At 61.7% G+C, this 22,994-nt stretch overlaps 1 non-coding gene across 1 annotated transcript; it reads left to right on the forward strand.

Moving 5' to 3' along the window:
• The first annotated feature begins 21,580 nt into the window (after positions 1 to 21,580).
• On the forward strand, positions 21,581 to 21,652 carry TRNAQ-CUG. Its single transcript has one exon. It is a non-coding gene; the product is annotated as a tRNA-Gln (tRNA).
• The last annotated feature ends 1,342 nt before the right edge of the window (positions 21,653 to 22,994 follow it).

Consider the following 22,994-nt stretch of genomic DNA (forward strand, 5'->3'; position numbering starts at 1 on the left):
TGATGAATTTGGGGTCTACGAAGGATTGGTGGATAGCTGACACTTGTGCCCCCGTGACTCTCCACGGAGTAACCCTCTTTCCGCCCACTCTCAAATTTTCCCTTCTCTCCAAGGGTATTTGAGAGGCATCTGGGCCTGGGGATTTTTTGTGTGATGGTGGTGTAATGAACTGCACTCGGATGGCATTCTTTGGACAGTTGGCCTTGATATGTCCCAGTTCATTACACTTAAAGCATCTTCCATCTGATGGCTCACTGGGCCGAGGTGAGTTACTGGAGACTGGTGAGGTGGAAGAATACTGTGTCTGTGGCTTTACTTGGGTTGTAGGTGGGGTTTTTGGCTGCCCTCAGTTGTAGGGTTTATGGTCGGTGTGCCCTCTGGGGTATTCATTCCCCTTGACAGTAGCTTTCTTGCTTTCTGCCACTTCCATCCATCTGGCTCCAATCTCCCCCGCCTCGGTGAGATTTTTGGGTTTTCCATCTTGTATGTACCATGTTATGTCTTCAGGAACACCATCCAAGAACTGCTCCATTTGTATGAGGAGGTGCAGTTCTTCCAAGGTTTTAACATTGTGTCCTGATATCCAGGCCTCATAATTTTTCCCAACGTAGTAGGCGTGTTTGGGAAATGACACATCTGGTTTCCACTTTTGGGTTCTGAAACGCCGACGGGCATGATCCGTGGTTATCCTCATTCTGTATCTGGCCTTGGTTTGAAAAAGTTTATAGTCGTTCATTTGCTGCTTAGGCATTTCAGCTGCCACCTCTGCTAAAGGTCCACTGAGCTGTGGCCTCAATTCTACCATGTACTGGTCTTCAGGGATGCTGTACCCAAGACAGGCTCTTTCAAAATTTTCCAAGAAGGCCTCAGTGTCATCACCTGCCTTATAGATGGGAAATTTCCTGTGCTGTGGAACAATAATTGCCGAAGCGTTGTTAGGATTGGCTGGAGCAGGTTGCTTAGCCTTTTCTAATTCCATGGCCTGTCGGTGGGTCTCCCTCTGTTTTTCCAACTCTCGTTGGTGGGCTGCATTGTTGGCTTCTTCTTGTTTTTGTAGCCTTTCCATCTCTTGTTTGTGAGTTGCCTCATCTCTGGCCATTTGTGTTCTTAGCAGTTCTATCCGTTTTTTCATTGCTTCCAGCGGTACTGCTTCTGGTTTTCGTGACATCCCGTTTTCTTGTGTTGGGGTGCCCTCCGGTGTTTATCTTCTGAACTGCAGGTTCTCTATTGCTTCCTGGGGTCTGCCTAGCAACAGTGCCTTTTCCCCTTTCTTCCTCTAGCTAATTTTTTCAATGTAAAGTAAACCAGAAAAACCACTTTATTTGCATGTGTATGGTGCTGGTAATGACTCTCAATGGGAGTGCTATTGTCACAAAAGACCCTTAATAGCTCCTTAATGGTTTCTTGCTTAATATGCAAGCCACAACTGCCAGAGAGAGCAGAAAAAAAATTCTCTCTGGTTCCCTTTTAAAACCAAACTGTTTCTCTCTGCTAAAAAGCCCCTAGCAGAGAAAAGAAAAAAATAATATTCCTACTGGCTTCTGGATTCTGTCTATCCCATCGCTACCACCATATCATAAACCTAGTCCCAGATTTGGACCTTAGCGTCCAAAATATGGGGGTTAGCATGAAAACCTCCAAGCTTAGTTACCAGCTTGGACCTGGTAAAGCTGACACCACCCAAAAAATTAGAGTGTTTTGTGGCACTCTGGTCCCCCCCAAAAACCTTCCCTGGGGACCTCAAGACCCAAACCCCTTGAGTCTCACAACAAAAGGAAATAAACCTTTTCCCTTCCCCCCCGCCCCTCCAGGTGTTCCTGGAGAGAGACACAGAAGCAAACTCCGGGAATCTAAACAGAGGGAGTCCACACTCTCTATTTCCAGTCCTGGAAACACAAGCACTTCCCTCTTCACCCAGAGGGAATGAAAAGTCAGGCTAGTAAACCTAACACACACAGATTTCCCCCGACTTCTTCCTCCCACTAATTCCCTGGTGAGCTGCAGACTCAATCCCCTGGAGTTCCCCACTAAAGAAAAACTCCAACAGGTCTTAAAAGAAAGCTTTATATAAAAAGAAAGAAAAATACATAAAAATGGTCTCTCTGTATTAAGGTGACAAATACAGGGTCATTTGCTTAAAAGAATATTGAATAAACAGCCATATTCAAAAAGAATACAATTTAAAGCACTCCAGCAACTATAGACATGTAAATACAAAACAACAAACCATCTTTGTACTCACAACTTGGAAACAGAAGATTAGAAAGCAGGAAATAGAAAAATTCACTCCTCATAGCCGAGAGAGTACAGGCAGAAGACCCAAGAACAAAGGACTCAGACACAAACTTCCCTCCACCCAGATTTGAAAAAGACATGTTTCCTGATTGGTCATCTGGTCAGGTGTTTCAGATTACTTCTTTCCAGGTGAAAGAGACGTTAACCCTTAGCTATCTGTTTATGACACAGTGACCCCAGCTCCAGGTGAACAACCCGTGGGGGCCCTGACCCCAGCTCCAGGGGTCCAACCCGTGCATCCCCCGACCTCAGCTATAGGGGCCCAACCCGTGGGGGCCCTGACCCCAGCTCCAGGGGCCCAACCCGTACGTCCCCTGACCCCAGCTCCAGGGGCCCAAACCGTGGGAGCCCTGACCGAAGCTCCAGGGGCCCAACCCGTGCGTCCACTTCCCCAGCACCAGGGTCCCAACCCCTGGGGGCCCTGACTCGAGCTCCAGGTGCCCGACCCGTGCGTCCTCTGGACCCAGCTCCAGGGGCCTAAACCATGGGGGCCCTGACCCCAGCTCCAGGGGCCCAACCCGTGCGTCCCCTGACCCTAGATCCAGCGGTGCAACCCATGGGGTCCCTGACCCCAGCTCCAGGGGCCAACCCGTGCGCCCCTTGACCCCAGCTCCAGGGGCCCAAACCGTGGGGGTCCTGACCACAGCTCAAGGGGCCCAACCCGTGCGTCCCCTGACCCGAGCTCCAGGGACCCAACCCGTGCGATCTCTGACCCCAGCTCCAGGGGCCCAAGCCGTGTGGGCCCTGGCCCCAAGTCCAGGGGCCCAACCCGTGCGTCCTCTGACACCAGCTCAAGGGGCCCAACCCGTGGGGGCCCTGACCCCAGCTCCAGGGGCCCAACCCCTTGCGGCCCTGTCCCCAGCTCCAGGAGCCCAACCCGTGGGGGCCCTGATCCCAGCTCCAGGGGCCCAACCTTTTCGTCCTCTGACCCCAGCTCCAGGGCCCAACCCGTGGTGGCCCTTACCCGAGCTCCAAGGGTCCAACCCGTGCGTCCCCTGACCCGAACTCCAGGGACTGAACCCGTTGGGGCCCTTACCCCAGCTCCAGAGGCCCAACCCGTGTGTCCCCTGATCACAGCTCCAGGGGCCTAACCCATGGGGGCCCTGACCCCAGCTCCAGGGGCCCAACCCGTGCGTTCTCTGACACCAGCTCCAGGGGCCCAACCCATGGGGGCCCTGACCCCAGCTCCAGGGTCCCAAAACATGCATCCCCTGACGCCAGCTCCAGAGGCCCAAGCCGTGTTGGCCCTGACCCCAGCTTCAGGGGCCCAACTCGTGCGTCCCGTGACCCCAGCTCCAGGGGCCCAACCCATGGTGGCCCTTAACCAAGCTCCAACGGTCCAACCCTTGCGTCCCCTGACCCGAGCTCCAGGGACTCAACCCGTTGGGGCCCTGACCCCAGTTCCAGGGGCCCAACCCGTGTGTCCCCTGACCAGAGCTCCAGGGGCCCAACCCGTGCGGGCCCTGACCCCAGCTCCAGGGGCCCAAGCCGTGTGAGCCCGGAACCCAGTTCCAGGGGCCAAACCCGTGCGTCCCCTGACACCAGCTCAAGGGGCCCAACCAGTGGGGGCCCTGATCCCAGCTCCAGGGGCCCAACCCTTGCGTTTCCTGACCCCAGCTCCAGGGGCCCAACCCCTGGCGGCCCTGCCCTCAGCCCAAGGGGCTCAACCCGTGGTGGCCCTTACCCCAGCTCGAAGGGTCCAACCGTGCGTCCCCTGACCCGAACTTCAGGGACTCAACCCGGTGGGGTCCTGACTCCAGCTCTAGGGGCCCAACCCGTGTGTCCCCTGACCCCAGCTCCAGAGGCCCAACCCGTGGGTGCCCTGACCCCAGCTCCAGGGGCCTAACCCGTGGGGACCCTGACCCCATATCCAGGGCTCCAACTCGTGCGTCCCCTGACTCCAGCTCCAGGGGCCCAACCCGTGGGGGCCCTGACCCCAGCTATAGGGGCCCAACCCTTGCATCCGCTGACCCCAGCTCCAGAGGCCCAACCCGTGGGAGCCCTGCCTCCAGCTCCAGGAGCCTAACCCGTGTGTCCCCTGATCCCAGCTCCAGGGGTCCAAACCCTGGGGGCCCTGACCCCAGCTATAGGGTCCTAACCCATGCGTCCCCTGACCTCAGCTCCAGAGGCCCAACCTGTGGGGGCTCTGACCCCAGCTCCAGGGGCCGAAAGCGTGGGGTCCCTGACCCCAGCTCTAGGGGCCTAACCCATGCGTCTCCTGTCCCCAGGTCCAGAGGCCCAACCCGTGGGGGCCTTGACCCCAGCTCCAGGGGCTCAACCCGTGAGGGCCCTGACCCCAGCTCCAGAGGCCCAACCTGTGAGTCCTCTGACCCCAGCTCCAGGGGCCAAACCCGTGGGGGCCCTGACCCCAGCTCCAGGGGCAAATCCCGTGCATCCCCTGACCCTAGCACCAGGGGCCCACCCGTGGGTGCCCTGACTCCAGTTCCAGGGGCCAAACCCGTGCATCCCCTTTCCCCAGGTCCAGGGGCTCAACCCTTGGGGGCCCTGACCCCAGCTCCAGGTGCCCAGCCTATGCGTCCCCTGACCCCAGCTCCAGGACCCAGCTTGTGGGGGCCCTGACCCCAGATCCAGGGGCCCACCCCGAGGAGACCCTGCTCCCAGCTCCAGGGGCCCAACCCGTGGGTCCGCTGACCCAAGCTCTAAGAGCCCAACCCGTGAGGGCCCTGACCCCAGCTCCAGGGTCCCAACCCGTGCATCCCCTGACCCCAGCTCCAGGGGCCCAACCCATGCGTCCCCTGAGCCCAGCTCCAGGGGCCCAACCCGTGGAGGCTCTGACCCCAGCTCCAGGGGTCCAACCCGTGCGTCCCCTGACCCTAGCTGCAAGGGCCCAGCCCGTGGGGGCCCTGTCCCCAGATCCAGGGGCCCAACCCGTGCGTCCTCTGACCCCAGTTCCAGGAGTCCAACCCGTGGGGGCCCTGACCCCAGTTCCAGTGGCCCGACTCATGCGTCCCCTGACCCCAGCTCCAGGGGCCCAACCCGTGGGAGCTCTGACTCCAGCTCCAGGGACCCAACCCGTTCGTCCCCTGACCCCAGCTCCATAAGCCCAACCCGTGGGGGCCCCCACCCGATCTCCAGGGACCCAACCCATGCGTCCCCTGACCCCAGCTCCAGGGGCCCAACCCGTGGGGGCCCAGACTTGGTCTGCAGGGGCCCAACCCGTACGTCCCCTGTCCCCAGCTCCAGGGGCCCAGGGTGCGTGCGTCCTCTGACCCCAGCTCCAGGAGTCCAACCCGTGGGGGCCCTGACCCCAGCTCCAGGGGCCCAACTGATGCGTCCCCTGACCCCAACCCCAGGGGCCCAACCCGTGGGGGCTCTGACCCCAGCTCCAGGGGCCCAACACGTTCGTCCCCTGACCCAGCTCCAGAAGCCCAACCTGTGGGGGCCCTCACCCCAGCTCCAGGGACCCAACCCATGCGTTCCCTGAACCCATCTCCTGGGGCCCAACCCGTGCATACCCTGACCCCAGCTCCAGGGGCACAACTCGTGTGGGCCTGACTCCAGCTCCAGGGGCCTGACCCGTGGGGGCCCTGACCCCAGCTCCCGGGGCCCAACCCGTGCGTCTCCTGACCCCAGGTCCAGGGGCCCAATTAGTGAAGGTCCTTACCCCAGCTCCAGCGGTCCAACCCGTAAGTCCACTGATCCCAGCTGCAGGGGCCAAACATGTGCGTGCCCTGACCCTAGCTCCAGGAGCCCAACCTGTGGGGGCCCTGACCCCAGCTCCAGGGGCCCAACCCGTAAGTCTACTGATCCCAGCTGCAGGGGCCAAACATGTGCGTGCCCTGACCCTAGCTCCAGGGGCCCAACCAGCGCGTCCCCTAACCCCAGCTCCAGGGGCCCAACCTGTGCGTCCCCTGACCCCAGCTACAGTGTCCCAACCCTTGGGGGCCGTGACCTCAGCTCCAGAGGCCCAACCCTTTCGTCCCCTGACCCCAGCTCCAGGGGCCCAACCTGTGCGACCCCTGATCTCAGCTGCAGTGGCCCATCCCGTGCATCCCCGACCCCAGCTACAGGGGCCCAACTTATGGGGGCCCTGACCCTAGCTACAGGGGCTGAACACGTGGCGGACCTAACCCCAGCTCCAGGGGCCCAGCCCATGCATGCCCTCACCCCAGCTCCAGGGGCTCAGCCCGTGCGTCCCCTGACCCCAGCTCCAGGGGCCCAACCCGTGGGGGCCCTGAACCCAGCTCCAGGGGCCCAACCCGTGTGTTCCCTGACCCCAGCTTCATGGGCAAAACCTGTAGTGGCCCTGTCCCTAGCTCTAGGTGCCCCTCCCGTGCGTCCCCTGACCCCAGCTCCAGGGGCCAACCCGTACGTCCCCTGACCCCTGCTCCAGAGGCCCAACCCGTGGGGGCCCTCACCCCAGCTCCAGGGGCCCAATCCGTGCGTACCCTGAACCCAGCTCCAGGGGCCCAACCCTTTGCGGCTCTGACCCCAGCTCCAAGGGCCCTACCCATGCATACCCTTACCCCAGCTCCACGGGCCCAAATCAAGCGTCCCCCGACCCCACTTCCAGGGGCCGAACCCGTGGGGACCTTGACCCCACCTCCAGCGGCCCAACCCGTGGGGACCCTGACCCCATCTCCAGGGGCCCACCCGTGCATACCCTGACCCCAGCTCCAGGGGCCCACCCGTGCGTCCCCTGACCCCAGCTCCAGAGGCCCAACCCATGGGGGCCCTCACCCAAGCTCCAGGGGCCCAACCCGTGCGTTCCCTGACCCCAGCTCCATGGGCCCAACCCGTGGGGGCCCTAACCCCTGCTCGAGGGGCCCAAATCGTAAATCCCCTCAGCCCAGATTCAGGGGCCCAACCAGTGCGTCCCCTGTCCCCAGCTCCAGGGGTAAAACCCGTGGGGCCCTGACCCCAGCTCCAGGGGCTCAACCCATGGGGGCTCTGACCAAAACTCCAAGGTCTGAACCCGTGCGTCCCCTGACCCCAGCTCCAGGGTCCCAACACGTGGGGGCCCTGACCCCAGCTTCAGGGGCCCAACCCGTGCGTCCCCTGACCCCAGGTCCAGGGGCCGAACACGTGCGTCCCCTGACCCCAGCTCCAGGGGCCCAACCGGTGGGGGCCCTGACCCCAGATCCAGGGGACCAACCCATGGGGGTCCAGACCCCAGCTCCAGGGGCCCAACCCATGCGTGACTTGACCCCAGCTTCAGGGGCCAAACCCGTGAGTCCCCTGATCCGAGCTCCAGGGGCCCAACCCGTGCGTCCCCTGACCCCAGCTCCAGTTGTCCAACCCGTGGGTGCCCTGACCCCAGCTCCAGGGGCCCAACCCGTGGGTGACCTGACCCCGGCTTCAGGTGCCCAACTCGTGCATCCCCTGACCCCAGCTCCAGGGGGTCCCTTACCCAAGCTCCAGGGGCCCAACCCATGGGGGCCCTGACCCCAACTCCAGGGACCCAAATTGTGCGTCCCCTGACCCCAGCTCCAGGGGCCCAACCCGTGCGTCCCCTGACCCCAGCTCTAGCGGCCCAAACCGTGGGGTCCCTCACCCCAGCTCGAGGGGCCCAACCTGTGGGGGCCCTTACACCATCTCCCGGGCCCAAGCCGTGCATCCCCTGACCCCACCTCCGGCGACCCAACCCGTGGGGGCCCTGACCCCAGCTCCAGGTGCCCAACCCGTGGGGGCCCATACCCCAGTTCCAGGAGCCCAACTCGAGCGTCCTCTGACCCCAGCTCCAGAGTCCCAACCCATGGGGGCCCTGACCTCAGCTTCAGGGGCCCAACCCGTGCGTCCCCTGACCCCAGCTCTAGCGGCCCTAACCGTGGAGTCCCTCACCCCAGCTCGAGGGGCCCAACCTGTGGGGGCCCTGACCCCATCTCCAGGGGCCAAACTCGTGCGTCCCCTGACCCCAGCTCCATTGGGCCAACCCGTGGGGGCCCTACTCCAGCTCCATGGACCCAACCCGTGCGTCCCTTGACCCCATCTCTAGAGGCCCCACCCGTGGGGTCCCTGAACCCAGCTTCAGGGGCCCAAGCCGTGCGTCCCCTTACGCCACCTCCGGCGACCCAACCCGTGGGGGCCCTGACCCCAGCTCCAGGGGCCAACTCGTGCGTCCCCTGACCGCAGCTCCAGGGGCCCAACCCGTACGTCCCCTGACCCCAGCTCCAGGGACCCAACCGGTGGGGACCCTGACTCCAGCTCCAAGGGACCAACCCATGGGGGCCCTGACCCCAGCTCCAGGGGCCCAACTCGTGCGTCCCCTGACCGCAGCTCCAGGGTCCAACCCGTGGGGGCCCTGACCCCAGCTCCAGGGGCCCAGCCCGTGCGTCCCCTGACCCCAGCTCCAGAGACCCATCCAGTGGGGGCCCAGACCACAGGTCCAGGGACTCAACCCGTGAGGGCCCTGACCCCAGGTCCAGGGGCCGAACACGTGCGTCCGCTGACCCCAGCTCCAGGTGCCCAACCGGTGGGGGCCCTGACCCCAGCTCCAGGGGCCAACCCATTGGGTCCCAGACCTCAGCTCCAGGGGCCCAACCCATGCGTGACTTGACCCCAGCTTCAGGGGCCCAACCCGTGAGTCCCCTGATCCGAGCTCCAGGGGCCCACTCGTGCGTCTCCTGACCCCAGCTCCAGTGGTCCAACCCGTGGGTGCCCTGACCCTAGCTCCAGGGGCCCAACCCATGGGGGCCCTGACCCCAGCTCCAAGGTCGCAACCTGTGCATCCCCTTACCCCAGCTCCAGGGGCCCAAATCGTGCGTTCCCTAACCCCAGTTCCAGGGGCTGAACCCGTGGGGGCCCTGACCCCAGCTCCAGGGTCCCAACCCGTGGGGGTCCTCACTCCAGCTCTAGGGGCCCAACCCCTGCGTCCCCTGACCCCAGTTCCAGGGGCCCAACCCGTGGGCGCCCTGACCCTAGCTCCAGGGGCCCAACCCATGGGGGCCCTGACCCCAGCTCCAAGGTCGCAACCTGTGCATCCCCTTACCCCAGCTCCAGGGGCCCAAATCGTGCGTTCCCTAACCCCAGTTCCAGGGGCCGAACCCGTGGGGGCCCTGACCCCAGCTCCAGGGTCCCAACCCGTGGGGGTCCTCACTCCAGCTCTAGGGGCCCAACCCCTGCGTCCCCTGACCCCAGTTCCAGGGGCCCAACCCGTGGGTGACCTGACCCCATCTCCAGGGGCCCAGATCGTGCGTCCCCTGACCCCAGTTCCAGGGACCGAACCCGTGGGGACCCTGACCCCAGCTCCAGGGTCCCAATCCGTGTGTGACCTGACCCCGGCTTCAGGGGCCAAACTCGTGCGTCCCCTGACCCCAGCTCCAGTGGGCCAACCCGTGGGGGCCCTACTCCAGCTCCATGGGCCCAACCCGTGCGTCCCTTGACCCCATCTCCATAGGCCCCACCCGTGGGGCCCTGACCCCAGCTCCAGGGGCCCAACCCATGGGTGACCTGACCCCGGCTTCAGGTGCCCAACTCGTTCATCCCCTGACCCCAGTTCCAGGGGGGCAACCCGTGGGGTCCCTGACCCAAGCTCCAGGGGCCCAACCCGTTGGGGCCCTGACCCCAGCTCCAGGGGCCCAAATTGTGCATCCCCTGACCCCAGCTCTAGCGGCCCAAACCGTGAGGTCCCTCACCCCAGCTCGAGGGGCCCAACCTGTGGGGGCCCTGACCCCATCTCCAGGGGCCCAAGCCATGCGTCCCCTGACCCCACCTCCGGCGACCCATCCCGTGGGGGCCCTGACCCCAGCTTGAGGGGCCCAACCCGTGCATCCCTTGACCCCAGGTCGAGGGGCCCAACCCATTGGGGCCCTAACCCCAGCTGCACGGGCTCAACCCTTGTGTCCCCTGACCCCATCTCCAGGGGCCCAACCCGTAGGGGCCCTGACCCCAGCTCAATGGGCCCAACCCGTGGGGGCCCTAACCCCAGCTCCAGACTCCCAACACGTCCGACCCTTGAGCCCAGTTCCAGGAGCCCAACCTGTGGGGGCCCTGAACCCAGCTCCAGGGGCCCAACTCGTGGGGTCCCTGACCCCACCTCCAGGGGCCCAACTCGTACGTCCCCTGACCCCGGCTCCAGAGGCCCAACCCGTGGGGGCCCTCACTCCAGCTCCAGGGGCCCAACCCGTGCGTACCCTGACCCCAGCTCCAGTGGCCCTAACCGTGGGGGCCCTGACCCCAGCTCCGGGGTCCTAACCTGTGCATTTCCTGACCCCAGCTCCAGGGGTCCAACCCGTGGGGGCCCTGACCCTAGCTCCCGGGGCCCAACCCGTTGGGGCCCTGACCCCAGCTCCAAGGGCCCAACCCGTGCGTCCCCTTACCCCAGCTCCACTGGCCCATATCGTGCATCCCCTAACCCCAGTTCCGGGGGCCGAACCTGTGGGGGCCCTGACCCCAGCTCCAGGGGCCCAACCCGTGGAGGCCCTGACCCCACCTCCAGGGGCCCAACCCGTGTATCCCCTGACCCCAGCTCCAGGAGCCCACCCCTGCGTCCCCTGATCGAAGCTCCAGGGGCCCAACCTGTGAGGGTCCTGACCCCAGCTCTAGGGGCCCAATCCGTGCATCCCTTGACCCCAGGTCGAGTGGCCCAACCCATTGGGGCCCTAACCCCAGCTGCACGGGCTCAACCCTTGCGTCCCCTGACCCCAGCTCCAGGGGCCCAACCCGTAGGGGCCCTGACCCCAGCTCAATGGGCCCAACCCGTGGGGGCCCTAACCCCAGCTCCAGACTCCCAACACGTCCGACCCTTGAGCCCAGTTCCAGGGGCCAAACCCGTGGGGGCCGTGAACCCAGCTCCAGGGGCCCAACTCGTGGGGTCCCTGACCCCACCTCCAGGGGCCCAACTCGTACGTCCCCTGACCCCTGCTCCAGAGGCCCAACCCGTGGGGGCCCTCAGTCTAGCTCCAGGGGCCCAACCCGTGCGTACCCTGACCCCAGCTCCAGTGGCCCTACCCGTGGGGGCCCTGACCCCAGCTCCGGGGTCCTAACCTGTGCATTTCCTGACCCCAGCTCCAGAGGTCCAACCCGTGGGGGCCCTGACCCTAGCTCCCGGGGCCCAACCCGTTGGGGCCCTGACCCCAGCTCCAAGGGCCCAACCCGTGCGTCCCCTTACCCCAGCTCCACTGGCCCATATCGTGCGTCCCCTAACCCCAGTTCCGGGGGCCGAACCCGTGGGGGCCCTGACCCCAGCTCCAGGGACCCAACCCGTGGAGGCCCTGACCCCACCTCCAGGGGCCCAACCCGTGTATCCCCTGACCCCAGCTCCAGGAGCCCACCCATGCGTCCCCTGATCGAAGCTCCAGGGGCCCAACCTGTGAGGGTCCTGACCCCAGCTCTAGGGGCCCAACCTGTGCATCCCCTGACCCCAGCTCTAGGGGCCAATCTGTGAGTCCCCTTACCCCAGCTCCAGGGGCCCAACCCGTGCGTCCCCTGACCCCAACTCGAGGGGCCCAACCCGTGCGTCCCCTGCTCCAGGGACCCAACGCGTGGGGGCCCTAACCTCAGCTCCAGGTGCCGAACCCGTGCATCTCCTGACCCCAGCTCCAGGGACCGAACCGGTGGGGGCCCTGACCCCAGCTCCAGGGCTCAACCCGTGCATCCCCTGATCCAGCTCCAGGGGCCTAACCCATGGGGGCCCTAACCCCAGCTGCACGGGGTCAACCCGTGCGTCCCCTGACCCCTTGCTCCGGAGGCCCGACCCGTAGGGGCCCTGACCCCAGCTCCATGGGCCCAACTCGTGGGGCCCTAACCCCAGCTCCAGACTCCCAACACGTGCGTCCCTTGAGCCCAGCTCCAGGGGCCCATCCCGTGGGGGCCCTGAACCCCGCTCCAGGGGCCCAACTCTTGGGGGCCCTGTCCCCACCTCCAGTGTCCCAACCTGTGGGTCCCCTGACCCCAGCTCCAGGGGTCCAACCTGTGGAGGCCCTGACCCCAGCTCCAGGTGCCCAACCCAGGCTTCCCCTGACCCCAGCTCCAGGGGCCCAACCCATGCGTACCCTGACCCCAGCTCCAGGGGCCCACCCGTACGTCCCCTGACCCCGGGTCCAGGGGCCCAACCCGAGGGGGCCCTGAGCCCCTATTCAGGGTCCCAACTCGTGCTTCCCTAACCCCAGCTCCAGAGGCCCAACCCGTGCGTCCCCTTACTCCAGCTCCAGAGGCCCAACCCGTGAGTCCCCTGACCTCAGCTCCAGGGGTCCAACCCATGAGGGTCCTGACCCCAGCTCCAGGGGCCCAACCCGTGCGTCCCGTGACCCCAGTTTTAGCGGCCCAACCCGTGCATCCCCTGACCCAAGCTGCAGTGACCCACCCTTGCATCCCCTGACCTTGGCTCCATGAGCCCAACCCGTGGGGGCCCTGACCTCAGCTCCAGGGGCCCCACTCGTGCGTCCCCTGACCGCAGCTCCAGGGGCCCAACCCGTGGGCGCCCTGACCCCAGCTCCAGGGGTCCAACCCATGCGTCCCCTGACCCCAACTCTAGGGGCCCAACCCGTGCATCCCCTGACCACAGCTCCAGGGGCCCAATCTGTGCATCCCCTGACCCCAGCTCCAGGAGCCCACCCGTACGTCCCCTGACCCCAGCTCCAGGGGCCCAACCCGTGGGGGCCCTCAACCCAGATCCAGGAGCCCAACCCGTGCATCTTCTGACCCCAGCTGCAGGGGCAAAACCCGTTGGGCCCTGGCCCCAGCTCCAGGGGCCCAACCCATACGTCCCCTGACCCCTGCTCCAGAGGCCCAACCCGTGGGGAACCTCACTCCAGCTCCAGGGGCCCAACCCGTGGGGGCCCTGACCCCAGCTTCAGGGGCGCAACCTGTGCATCCCCTGACCCCAGCTCCAGGGGTCCAACCCGTGGGGGCCCTGACCCTAGCTCCAGGGGCCCAACCCATTGGGGCCCTGATCCCAGCTCCAAGGGCCCAACCCTTTCGTCCCCTTACCCCAGCTCCACGGGCCTTTATCGTGCGTCCCCTGACCCCAGTTCCAGGGGCCGAACCCGTGGGAGCCCTGACCCCAGCTCCAGGTTCCCAACCCGTGGAGGCCCTGACCCCAGCTCCAGGGGCCCAACCCGTGCATCCCCTGACCCCAGCTCCAGGGGCCCACCCGTGAGTCCCCTGACCGAAGCTCCAGGGGCCCAACCCATGCCTCCCCTTACCCCAGCTCCAGAGACCCAACCCGTGCGTCCCCTGACACCAGCTCCAGGGGCCCAACCCGTGGGGGCCCTGACACCAAATCCTGGGGCCCAACCCGTGCGTCCACTGACCCCATCTCCAGCGGCCCAATCCGTGGGGGCCCTCACCCCAGCTCCAGGTGCCCAACCCGTGGGGGCCCTAACCCCAGCTCCAGGGGCCAAACTCGTGCATCCCCTGACCACAGCTCCAGGGGCCCAATCCTTGGGGGCCCTGACCTAAGCTCTAGGGGCCCATCCCGTGGGGGCCCTGACCCCAGCACCCGGGGCCCAACCCGTGCGTCCCCTGACCCCAGCTCCAGGGGCCCAACCCGTGCGAGCCCTGACCCCAGCTCCAGGGGCCCAAGCCGTGCGTCCCCTGACCCCACCTCCGGCGGCCAAACCCGTGGGGGCCCTGACCTCAGCTCAGGGTACAAAGGGCTACTGGCAAGTGCCACTGGACGCAGATGCCAGGGTGAAATCGGCCTTTATCACCCCTCTGGGGCTCTACGAGTTTCTGACCCTGTCCCTCGGCCTCAAGGGAGAGCCAGCCACCTTCCAGCACCTGGTGGATCAACTACTGAGGAGGATGGAGCGTTTTGTCGTGTCGTATATTGACGATATCTGCGTCTTTAGCTGGACTTGAGAGGACCACGTGTGCCAGGTTAAACAAGTGCTGGACCAACTGCGGGATGCTGGGTTAACCGTAAAGACTGAGAAATGCAAGATGGGGATGTCTGAAGTATCTTATCTGGGCCATTAGGTGGGGAGTGGCTGCCTAAAGCCGGAACCAGCCAAGGTGGAGGTGATCAGAGACTGGCCCGCTCCCCAAACCAAAAACCAGGTCCAGGTCTTTATTGGGATGGTGAGGTACTATCGAAGGTTCGTGCCCCACTTTTGAGCCATAGCCGCCCCCTCACTGAGCTGTGCAAGAACGGGAAGCCAGAAAAGCTGGTCTGGACCGAGCAGTGCCAGCAGGCTCTCCGAGCGCTGAAGAAGACTCTAGTTAGTGACCAATTTCTGGCAAACCCAGATTTCGACAGGCCCTTTATGGTATTCACCAATGCCTCAGACATGGGACTGGGGGCGGTGTTAATGCAGGAGGATGAAAAAGGGGAGAGACACCCCATCGTGTACCTGAGCAAGAAGTTGCTACCACGGGAGCAGAACTACGTGGCCATCGAGAAGGAATGCCTGGCCATGGTGTGGGCCCTTAAGAAACTGGAGTAATATGTCTTTGGGCGACACTTCATTGTGTACACTGACCACTCTCCCCTGACTTGGCTGCACCAGATGAAAGGAGCCAATGCCAAGCTTGAGGTGGAGCCTGCTCCTGTAGGGCTATGACATGGACATGGTCCACGTGAAGGGAAGTGCCAACTGATAGCAGACGGGATGTCCCGGAGAGCGGGGCCCTGAACTTCCCCAGGTCGGTCAGAGTTACCCCACTCAGTTCAGTCTTGAAGGGAGGAGAGATTTGATGCAGTAGGGACTGTCTGTGTGGGGAGATGGGAGAGCTGGGGAGGACGTTAGGTGAGGGACAGGATTTTTAAGCCTGTAACTTGAGCCAGGTACGGGGAGAGGTGTCAGCACCTTTGCCCGGGAAGTTGGACAAAGGAATTGGCTGGCTGGAGGAAGGGCAGTTCAGTTTCTGTTTTAGGCTGGGTGGTTGGAATTCAGGGTATCCCAAGCTGGGATCCAAGTACCCTGAACACCCAGAAGAACTAGATTGAGTGGTCCTGGTTGTGCCTCCAAGCTATGCTGTAACCTCCATTCCTGTGTCGAATAAACGTTCTGCTTTACTGGCTGGCTGAGAGTCACTGGGAGTCCAGGAAGAGGGGGGCAGGACCGGATTTCCCCACACTGCGAGACAGGAGTGGTGCTAGGTCGCTGTCTTCCCTCCTTGGCTCTGTGAGGGGACTAGGTAGAGGCCGTTCCAGCGGGGGCGGGGCGCTGTCTTCCCTCTCCGACTCTGCTAGGGGAGTGGAGAGCAGCTGTTCCTGCGGGGGCCGGGCACTGGGTTCCCTCCCCAGCTCTGTGGGGGGACTGGGGAGCGACTGTTCCAGCGGGGGATGGGGCGATGCCCTCTGTTGCCGACACAGAGGGTGCCCGAGGCAAGCAACAGTGGTTCATTGCCCAGAGTGTGAAGCGCCAATGAACACACACCAGGGTGGAGAAGCAAACAGCGTTTATTGGGATCTCAAAGCGGTGCAAGGAGACGAACGCCTCAAATCATGCACCACTACACAAGCAGCTTTTCCCTTTTTATAAGTTTTTTTTCTCTTTCTTTTTTCTTCCCCCACCCTCCTCCTCCTCCTCCTTCCTCCCCCGTAGCAATTACGTAAGCGCAGGTGCATTAAGTAATCTTGGCCACGGCAGCCCGTTAGTAAGTTTTCCTTCTGCAAGTTACCTTGTCCTTCTGCTAAAGGTGCACAGGCCTTATCACCACTGCTTTAGACCGGTTTTAGCTGTGCTGCAACTGATAACTTACTGTTACACATTTCATTTCACAGCTGCTAGCTTTCTAGATCAAGTAGAGTTCAACATGGAGGAGCTTTGGTTCACTAAGGCTTAGATTTATGCCTAGTGATACCAACACTGGGGAGCGGCCGTTTCTGCGGGGGTGGGGCGCTGCCTTCCCTCTCCAGCTCTGCGAGGGGAATGGGGAGTAGCTGTTTCTGTGGGGACGGGGCGCTGGGTTCCCTTCCCAGCTCTGCGAGGGGAATGGGGAGTGGCTGTATCTGCAGGGGCAGGGCGCTGCCTTCCCTCCACAGGTCTGCGAGGGGACCGGGAAGCAGCCTTTCCTGCTGGGGCGAGGCTCTGGGTTCCCTCCTCAGCTCTGCCAGAAGACTGGGGAGCGGCTGTCCCTGTGGGGGTAGGGCGCTGGGTTCCCTCCCCAGCTCTGCCAGGGGACTGGGGAGTGGCCGTTCCTGCGGAGGCGGGGCACTGAGTTCCCCTTCCAGCTCTTCAAGGGGACTTGGATGTTGTTTTTCTTGCGGGGTCGGGGCGCTGGGTTCCCTTCTCAGCTCTGCCAGGGGACTGGAGAGCGGCTGTCCAAGCGGGGTCAGGGAGCTGCCTTCCCTTCCCAGCTCTGCAAGGGGACTGGGAAGAGTCCGTTCTAGCAGCGGTGGGGCGCTGCTTTCCCTCCCCAGCTATGCGAGGGAAAAGGGGAGAGGCCGTTCCTGCGGGGGCGGGGCGCTGCCTTCCCTCCCCAGCTCTGACAGGGGACTGAAGAGCAGCCTTTCCTGCGGGGGCGGGGCACTGGGTTCCCTCCTGAGCTCTGTGAGTGTACATGGGAACGGCTGTTCTAGCAGAAGCGGGGCGCTGCCCTCTCTCTTCAGCTCTGTGAGGCCACTGGGGAGCATCCATTCCTGCAGGGGCGGGGCGCTGTGTTCCCTCCCCAACTCTGCCAGGGGACTGGGTTGTGGCCATTCCTGTGGGGGCAGGGCGCTGGGTTCCCTCCCGAACTCTGCAAGGCCACTGGGGAGCGGATGTTCGTGCGGCTGTGGGGCGCTTTCTTCCCTCCCCAGCTCTGCCAGGGGACTGGGGAACGTCCTTTCCTAAGGGGGCGTGGTGCTGTGCTCCCTCCTCAGCCCTGCGAGGGGACTTGGGAGCAGCCATTCCTGTGGAGTCTGTGCTCTGGGTTCCCTCCCCAGCTCCGTAAGGGTACTAGGTTCGGCCGTTCCTGGGGGGGTGGGGCGCTGCCTACCCTCCTTAGCTGTGTCAGGGGACTCGGGAGTGGCCGCTCCAGCGGGTCTGGGGTGGTGTGTTCCCTTACCAGCTCTGGGAGGGGACAGGGGAGTGGCCGTTCGAGAGGGGGAGGGGCGCTGGTTTCCCACCGCAACTCTGGGAGGATACAGGGGAGGGGCATTTCCAGCAGGGGCAGGGCGCAGACTTCTGTTCCCAGCTCTGGGAAGGGCCTGGAGAGTGGTGGTTCCAGCGGTGTTAGCCAAATTAGGCTCGTTCTCCCTGGAGCTAGCCAATTACTCCAAAGAGGGACACAGAGAGCTTTTACTGTTTTATTGAACGATCAGCTGAGCGAGTGTCCCCCTCGATTAATGCCAGAGGAAGGGCACACCGTGACAAGCTTTACATTGTATATTTATAGCATTTTATACGTCATATTGGATCACACTGGTCGGAACATGTTTTTCTTGAGTCATCCTGAGGCAGGGGTCGTGAGTACATAGGTTTATTTACCTGCTGATGCCTACATTCCACGTTGCTCTCCTTGACCAAAGTACTAGCAGTGTTTACCGACCAGTGCTTGTGACAGCAGGTCATCGTGACAGCAGGTCATAGGCTAGTATTGCATACAATAAATTTTCAATTCATCGATTTACCTATCAGCGGGGAGGGGCGCTGGCTTCCCTCCTGTCATAAACAGATGGTTAAGGATTAATGTCTCTTTTACCTGTAAAGGGTTAAGAAGCTCAGTGAACCTGGCTGACACCTGACCAGAGGACCAATCTAGGGAGAAGATACTTTCAAATCTTGGTGGAGGGAAGTCTTTGTTGTACTGTTTGTTTTGTTTTTTGTTCGCTCTTGGGGCTAAGAGGGACCAGACATGGAACCAGGTTTTCTCCAATCTTTCTGAATCAGTCTTTCATGTTTCAAAGTAGTAAGTATAGCCAGGAAACGTGGATCAATCTTATGTTTGTTTTCTTTACTTGTAAATGTGTCTTTTGCTGGAAGGATTTTTACCTCTGTTTGCTGTAACTTTGAATCTCAGGCTAAGTGAGGCGGGGAGGTCCCTCTAGGCTATATAAATCTGAATACCCTGTAAAACATTTTCCATCCTGATTTTACAGAGATAATTTTTACCTTTTCTTTCTTTCTTTAATTAAAAGCTTTCTATTTTAAGAACCTGATTGATTTTTTCCCTTGTTTTAAGACCCAAGGGGATTGGGTCTGAACGCACCAGAGATTGGCAGGGGATAAAGGACGGGGGGGGGGGGTTAATTCCTCTTTGTTTTAAGATCCAAGGAGTTTGGATCAGTGTAGCCTCTCAGGGTAACCCAGGGAGGGGAAAGTCTGGGGGGAAAAAGAGGAGAGGGAAGGCTAATTTCTCCTTGTGTTCAGATCCAAGGGGTTTGGGTCTTGGATTCCCCAGGGAAGGCTTTGGGGGAACAGGAAGTGTGCCAAACACCATATTTTTGGCTGGTGGCAGTGTACCAAATTTAAGCTGGTAATAAAGATTAAAAGTGATCATGCAGGTCCCCACTTCTTGGACTCTAAATTTCAAAGTGGGGAAAAAAACCTTGATACCCCCCCAGAATGGACCCTGCCTGGGCGGACTCACTGTGGGAAGTGCACAGAGGGTCAGAGGATGCTGAATGCTCCAAGGAGAGACCCAGGAGGTAAAGACTTGTGAGCTTCTTGCCCTAAAAACTTCTGCTCCAAGGGAGAGGAGGCTCCTCAAAGTCCTGACTGGTTTTGTGGGGAGCAGTTCCAGAGCATCGCCCAGGGTCTCCGTGACAACTGGTGGCAGAGGTGAGATGTACTGCACCCCCGTGAATGGCGCTGCTTGCAGTAAGTGACTGGGGAGCAGTAAAACAAAGGAGGGATAATGAGAACCAGGCGTGCTGAAGGCTCAGAGAGGGATGGTTTCAGGGAGCGGTTAACCTCTGGGAGTGTGTGACTAGCGAGAAGGACTGTTGGAGTAACAGGGTCCCAGCCAGCAGTCTCAGGGGCGGAGGAGCTTGCCATTCTGCCCTGGGAGAGAGGATTTTTGCAGTAGCAGGGTTCCCCTGGGGATGGCAGGAGCAGTCCCAGGGACGGAGGAGTCTGCAGCTCGACCTTGGCAAAGAGGTGGTGACCACGAGAAGGGGCTGCCACATCAGGGGTTCTTCCTGGAAACCATGGCGGAGCCAAGAGCACACAGGCCTGTGAGTCCAGAGCCACTTGGGAAGGGTGAAGTGATGGCCTATCACCATCTCCTTGAGAAGGACATTGTGATCCTGTACACTAAGAGGGTTACGCACGGGGAAGTTCACCAAGGCACAGTTAATCGTGAGTGGGAGGAGAAGGACACGTCTGAAGAGGAGATTCCTGACCTAGATGGGGCTACAAAAGGATTTGGGAGTAGCTGGAGCAGCAGCCAGACATCCCCGAGGGTCTGGTCTCCAACCAGATGAGAGTTTTCAGGATCGGGTTCCCCATCAGGGGATTGAAGACATATGGGATGGGAGCAGAGCCTGAGAGTGCGAGAGGACCATGAGAGAGAGCAAAAGCCTGAAGAAAAGCTGCAGGAGAAGCAGCAGCAGCATGGACTGGGGATGGTGGAGCAGAGAAACATACGGGGCTGCCCAAGGGTCAGTGGGGAAACACGCATGGGGGGCCAAGACCCTGGGACAGAGAGAACTGTGGTGGTGCAGCTGCAGATGCTGAGGGGCTGTGGGACCTGGGTGACGGTCCCTGGGGTGAAGCCCCTTGTCCTGTCTATGGCCCAGATCCTTGTGCAGACCCAGGAGGGGTCTGGCTGGCTGGTCGTTGGGATTCTCCAGGATATTGGCTGGGAGGCCCTGTTGGGGGGTGACTGTGTCTCTTTGGGACAGGATCCAGGCCCTGCTCCTGTAACGGCCGAGGATTTGAATTCAAATCCAGGGAAACAATTGGGTAAGATGAAAATGGTTTGTGAAAATGCAAATGACATGGCTGGCAGGGGGAAAGGGCTGCTGGGCTCAGGATACCTGCCTACCTGTAACCAGCCCCCTGGGGCTGAGTGGGAGGGAGAGATGCTCCCCACCCCCCCCTGCACACCGGAGAGGGGGCTCACGCTGGCTCTGAGGCTGTGACTAAAGCAAGGAGCTCTCTGCCTGCCCCCACTCGAACCGCCACTCCCTAGGCCCCTCCCACAGCTGGGGAGGGAAGCCAGCACCCCGCCCCAGCAGGAACGGCCGCTCCCCAGTCCCCTGGCGGATCTGGGAAGGGAACCTAGCGCCCCGCCCCAGCAGGAAAGACTGCGTCCCAGTCCCCTCTCAGAGCTGGGAGGGGAACCCAGCGCACCACCCCCACTGCAACGGCCGCTGTCCAGTCCCCTCGCAGAGCCAGGGAGATAACCAAGCGCCCTGCCCCTGCTCAAACTGCCGCTGCCCAGTCCTCTGGCAGAGCTGGCGAGGGAACCCAGTGCCCCACCCCCGCAGGAACAGCCGCTTCACATTCCCCTTGCAGACCTGGAGAGGGAAGGCAGCGCCCCTCCCCTGCAGGTTTGCACACATGTCATGGCCATGGCCAGGAGCGCAGCGCAGAAGCTACTCCAGCCCTGCAGCCTGCGGGGCAGCGTAGTGGGGCTGGGGGCAGCGCGGAGCAGGCAGGGCCCAGGTGAGCGGGGGGCGGAGACATACGTGGGGCGGACACGCTCCTGCCAGGAGCTGCCTGATTCACCCCTTGCCCGGGAGCTGCAGGAGGGGCCCGGATCATGGCTCGGCTGCAGAGCTCGGAGCCCAGGCTGGGCCCAGGAGTGAGAGGATGGGGGAGCTGGGGGTGTAGCAGAGGTTGGAGCCAAGAATTGGTTGGAGATGGGGTTGTGCCACTTCCGCTTGGCAGCAGGGGGGGCCCTCTGGCTTTTTTTTTTTGCTCCACCCCCCCGCATCCCAATATTTTATCTTTGACATCTGGTCACCCTAGCCTGATATGAAGGAGGATGTCTGGACCAAGGGGCCAGGGACTGGCCTTTGCTAGAGAAACCACTGTCAAGTTTTAGCCAATTAGGACAAGTCAGCAAATAAGAACAACTTCAGGTATCAGTAACTGCTACAGGTTGCAAATTCCTACATGCAGCAGTTTCTGGCACTACACCTGCACAGCTCTGCTCCCCGGCTCTTCTCGGGCTCCTGCTCTCTCCTTAGCTCTGCCCCACTCTCGCCCAGGCAGTTCCAGCTCACATGGAGGATGGGACCCCCTGACCTGGTGACTCCCTCATTACACTGCCTGGCCTGTCAGTGCGGCTAACTTGGAGCTTTGGCCTCTCCCCATTGTCCCTGGGGACTGTCAGTCTCAGGGTTCTGATTTCCCATTGATCCTTCCCCCTTCTATTGGTGCTGGGAACTAGCCAACCAACACCACCACCTGCCCACCCACACTAAGTTTTAGTAAAGGGCCAAGAGCCCCCTTACACAAGCCAGCCCCATGAGGGTCACCGATGTGCAGAGAAGGCAGCCTAAGCTGGTCCCATGGTGTAATTGGCAGCACTCAGGACTCTGAATCCTGTAATCTGAGTTCAAATCTCAGTGGGACCTTGTGTTGGCTTGTGGTCATAGGCGGCAGGTTATATACATTTGTGGTGCTCGGGCTCCAGGAATATTCAGGGCTGGGGGCCCTGCTCCAGCAATATTTGGAGTTGGGTCTCTTCCCCTGGGCCCTGGCAGCCCTCCCCCTGCTGCAGTGCGTCCCTGCCTGACAAAAAGCAGCATGGGCCTGTCTCCTGCCTGCTCCTGCTGCTGGAGTAGAGGGATTCTGGGCAGAACTGCTGCCCCAGAGTCCTAGTGCAGGCTGCCCTGAGCCTCTCCAACACCCCCAACCTTGAGCTCCCTGTGAACCCTGATACTCTGCCCCAGTCTTGAGCCCCCTCCTGCATCATGAATCCCTCATCCTCAGCCCTACACTCCCTCCTATCCCCAAACTACCTCCCAGAGGGTGCACCCATTCTCACCCCCAGAGCCTGCACCTCTCACCCCTTCCTACAACCCCAGCCTGGAGCCTGCACCCAGCACCCAAACTCCATCCCAAAGCCTGCACCCTGCACCCCTCCTGCACCCTAATCCCCAGCCCAGGATCTGCACCACAGACCTCCCCCCCAAGCCCCCTCCCAGAGCCTTAGGCAGGTGCGGGTGGAGTTTGGAGGGTGGAGTTGGGGGGTGGGTTCTGGGCACCACCAAAATTTCTACAAACTTGCCACCCATGCTTGTGGTAAAGCCCCAGAGCTCAACTTCCCTGTCTCCAGCTGTGTAAGAGTGAATCTTTCCCCTCCTGCTGGGTGACTCACACCTCCTAGAGCCAGGTCTTTGGCTGGGATGGCTACAATGGGTTAGGGCTCTAGAACTTGCTACCCTGATAGTTGGGATTCTTGCTGCTGCACCTGATGTTCACAAGCTTGGCCCTTGTGCTTCCTACCACACTTTTCCTCTGCCCCACATGGCGCTTGAAGAAAGGAGTGCCAGGGCTGGGATTAATAGTCAGGGCTTGGCAGGAGGGAGGAAGAGTCCCAGGCTGGAGCCCCACACACCTTCCCTCCTCTGGGCACCTAGAGCAGAGGCAGCCCAGCTCTGTCCACTGGATACCTCAGCAGAGTAGGTGAGTTCATGTAAATACAGTCTGGTCCCAAAGCCTCCTCCCAACCCTGGTCATCAGTAGCTGCCAGGGGAGAGCTCATTCACACCTCGCTTACAAATCATCATTTGAAATTCTAAGGTTGGCCAACACTGCCCAAGCCAATGCACCGACATTGTCAGCAAACACAACAGCTGGGTGAGGAAACCTGGCTTTGTCCAGACTTTCCAAACCTATTTTACTTTCTCAGGTACAAGTAGTTTTCATACGTTGTATCTGCTTTTAAAGTGTGTGTTAACGTTTCAATTTCCA

This window comes from Gopherus evgoodei, chromosome 3 (genome assembly GCF_007399415.2).
Source record: "Gopherus evgoodei ecotype Sinaloan lineage chromosome 3, rGopEvg1_v1.p, whole genome shotgun sequence".
Taxonomy (NCBI): domain Eukaryota; kingdom Metazoa; phylum Chordata; order Testudines; family Testudinidae; genus Gopherus; species Gopherus evgoodei.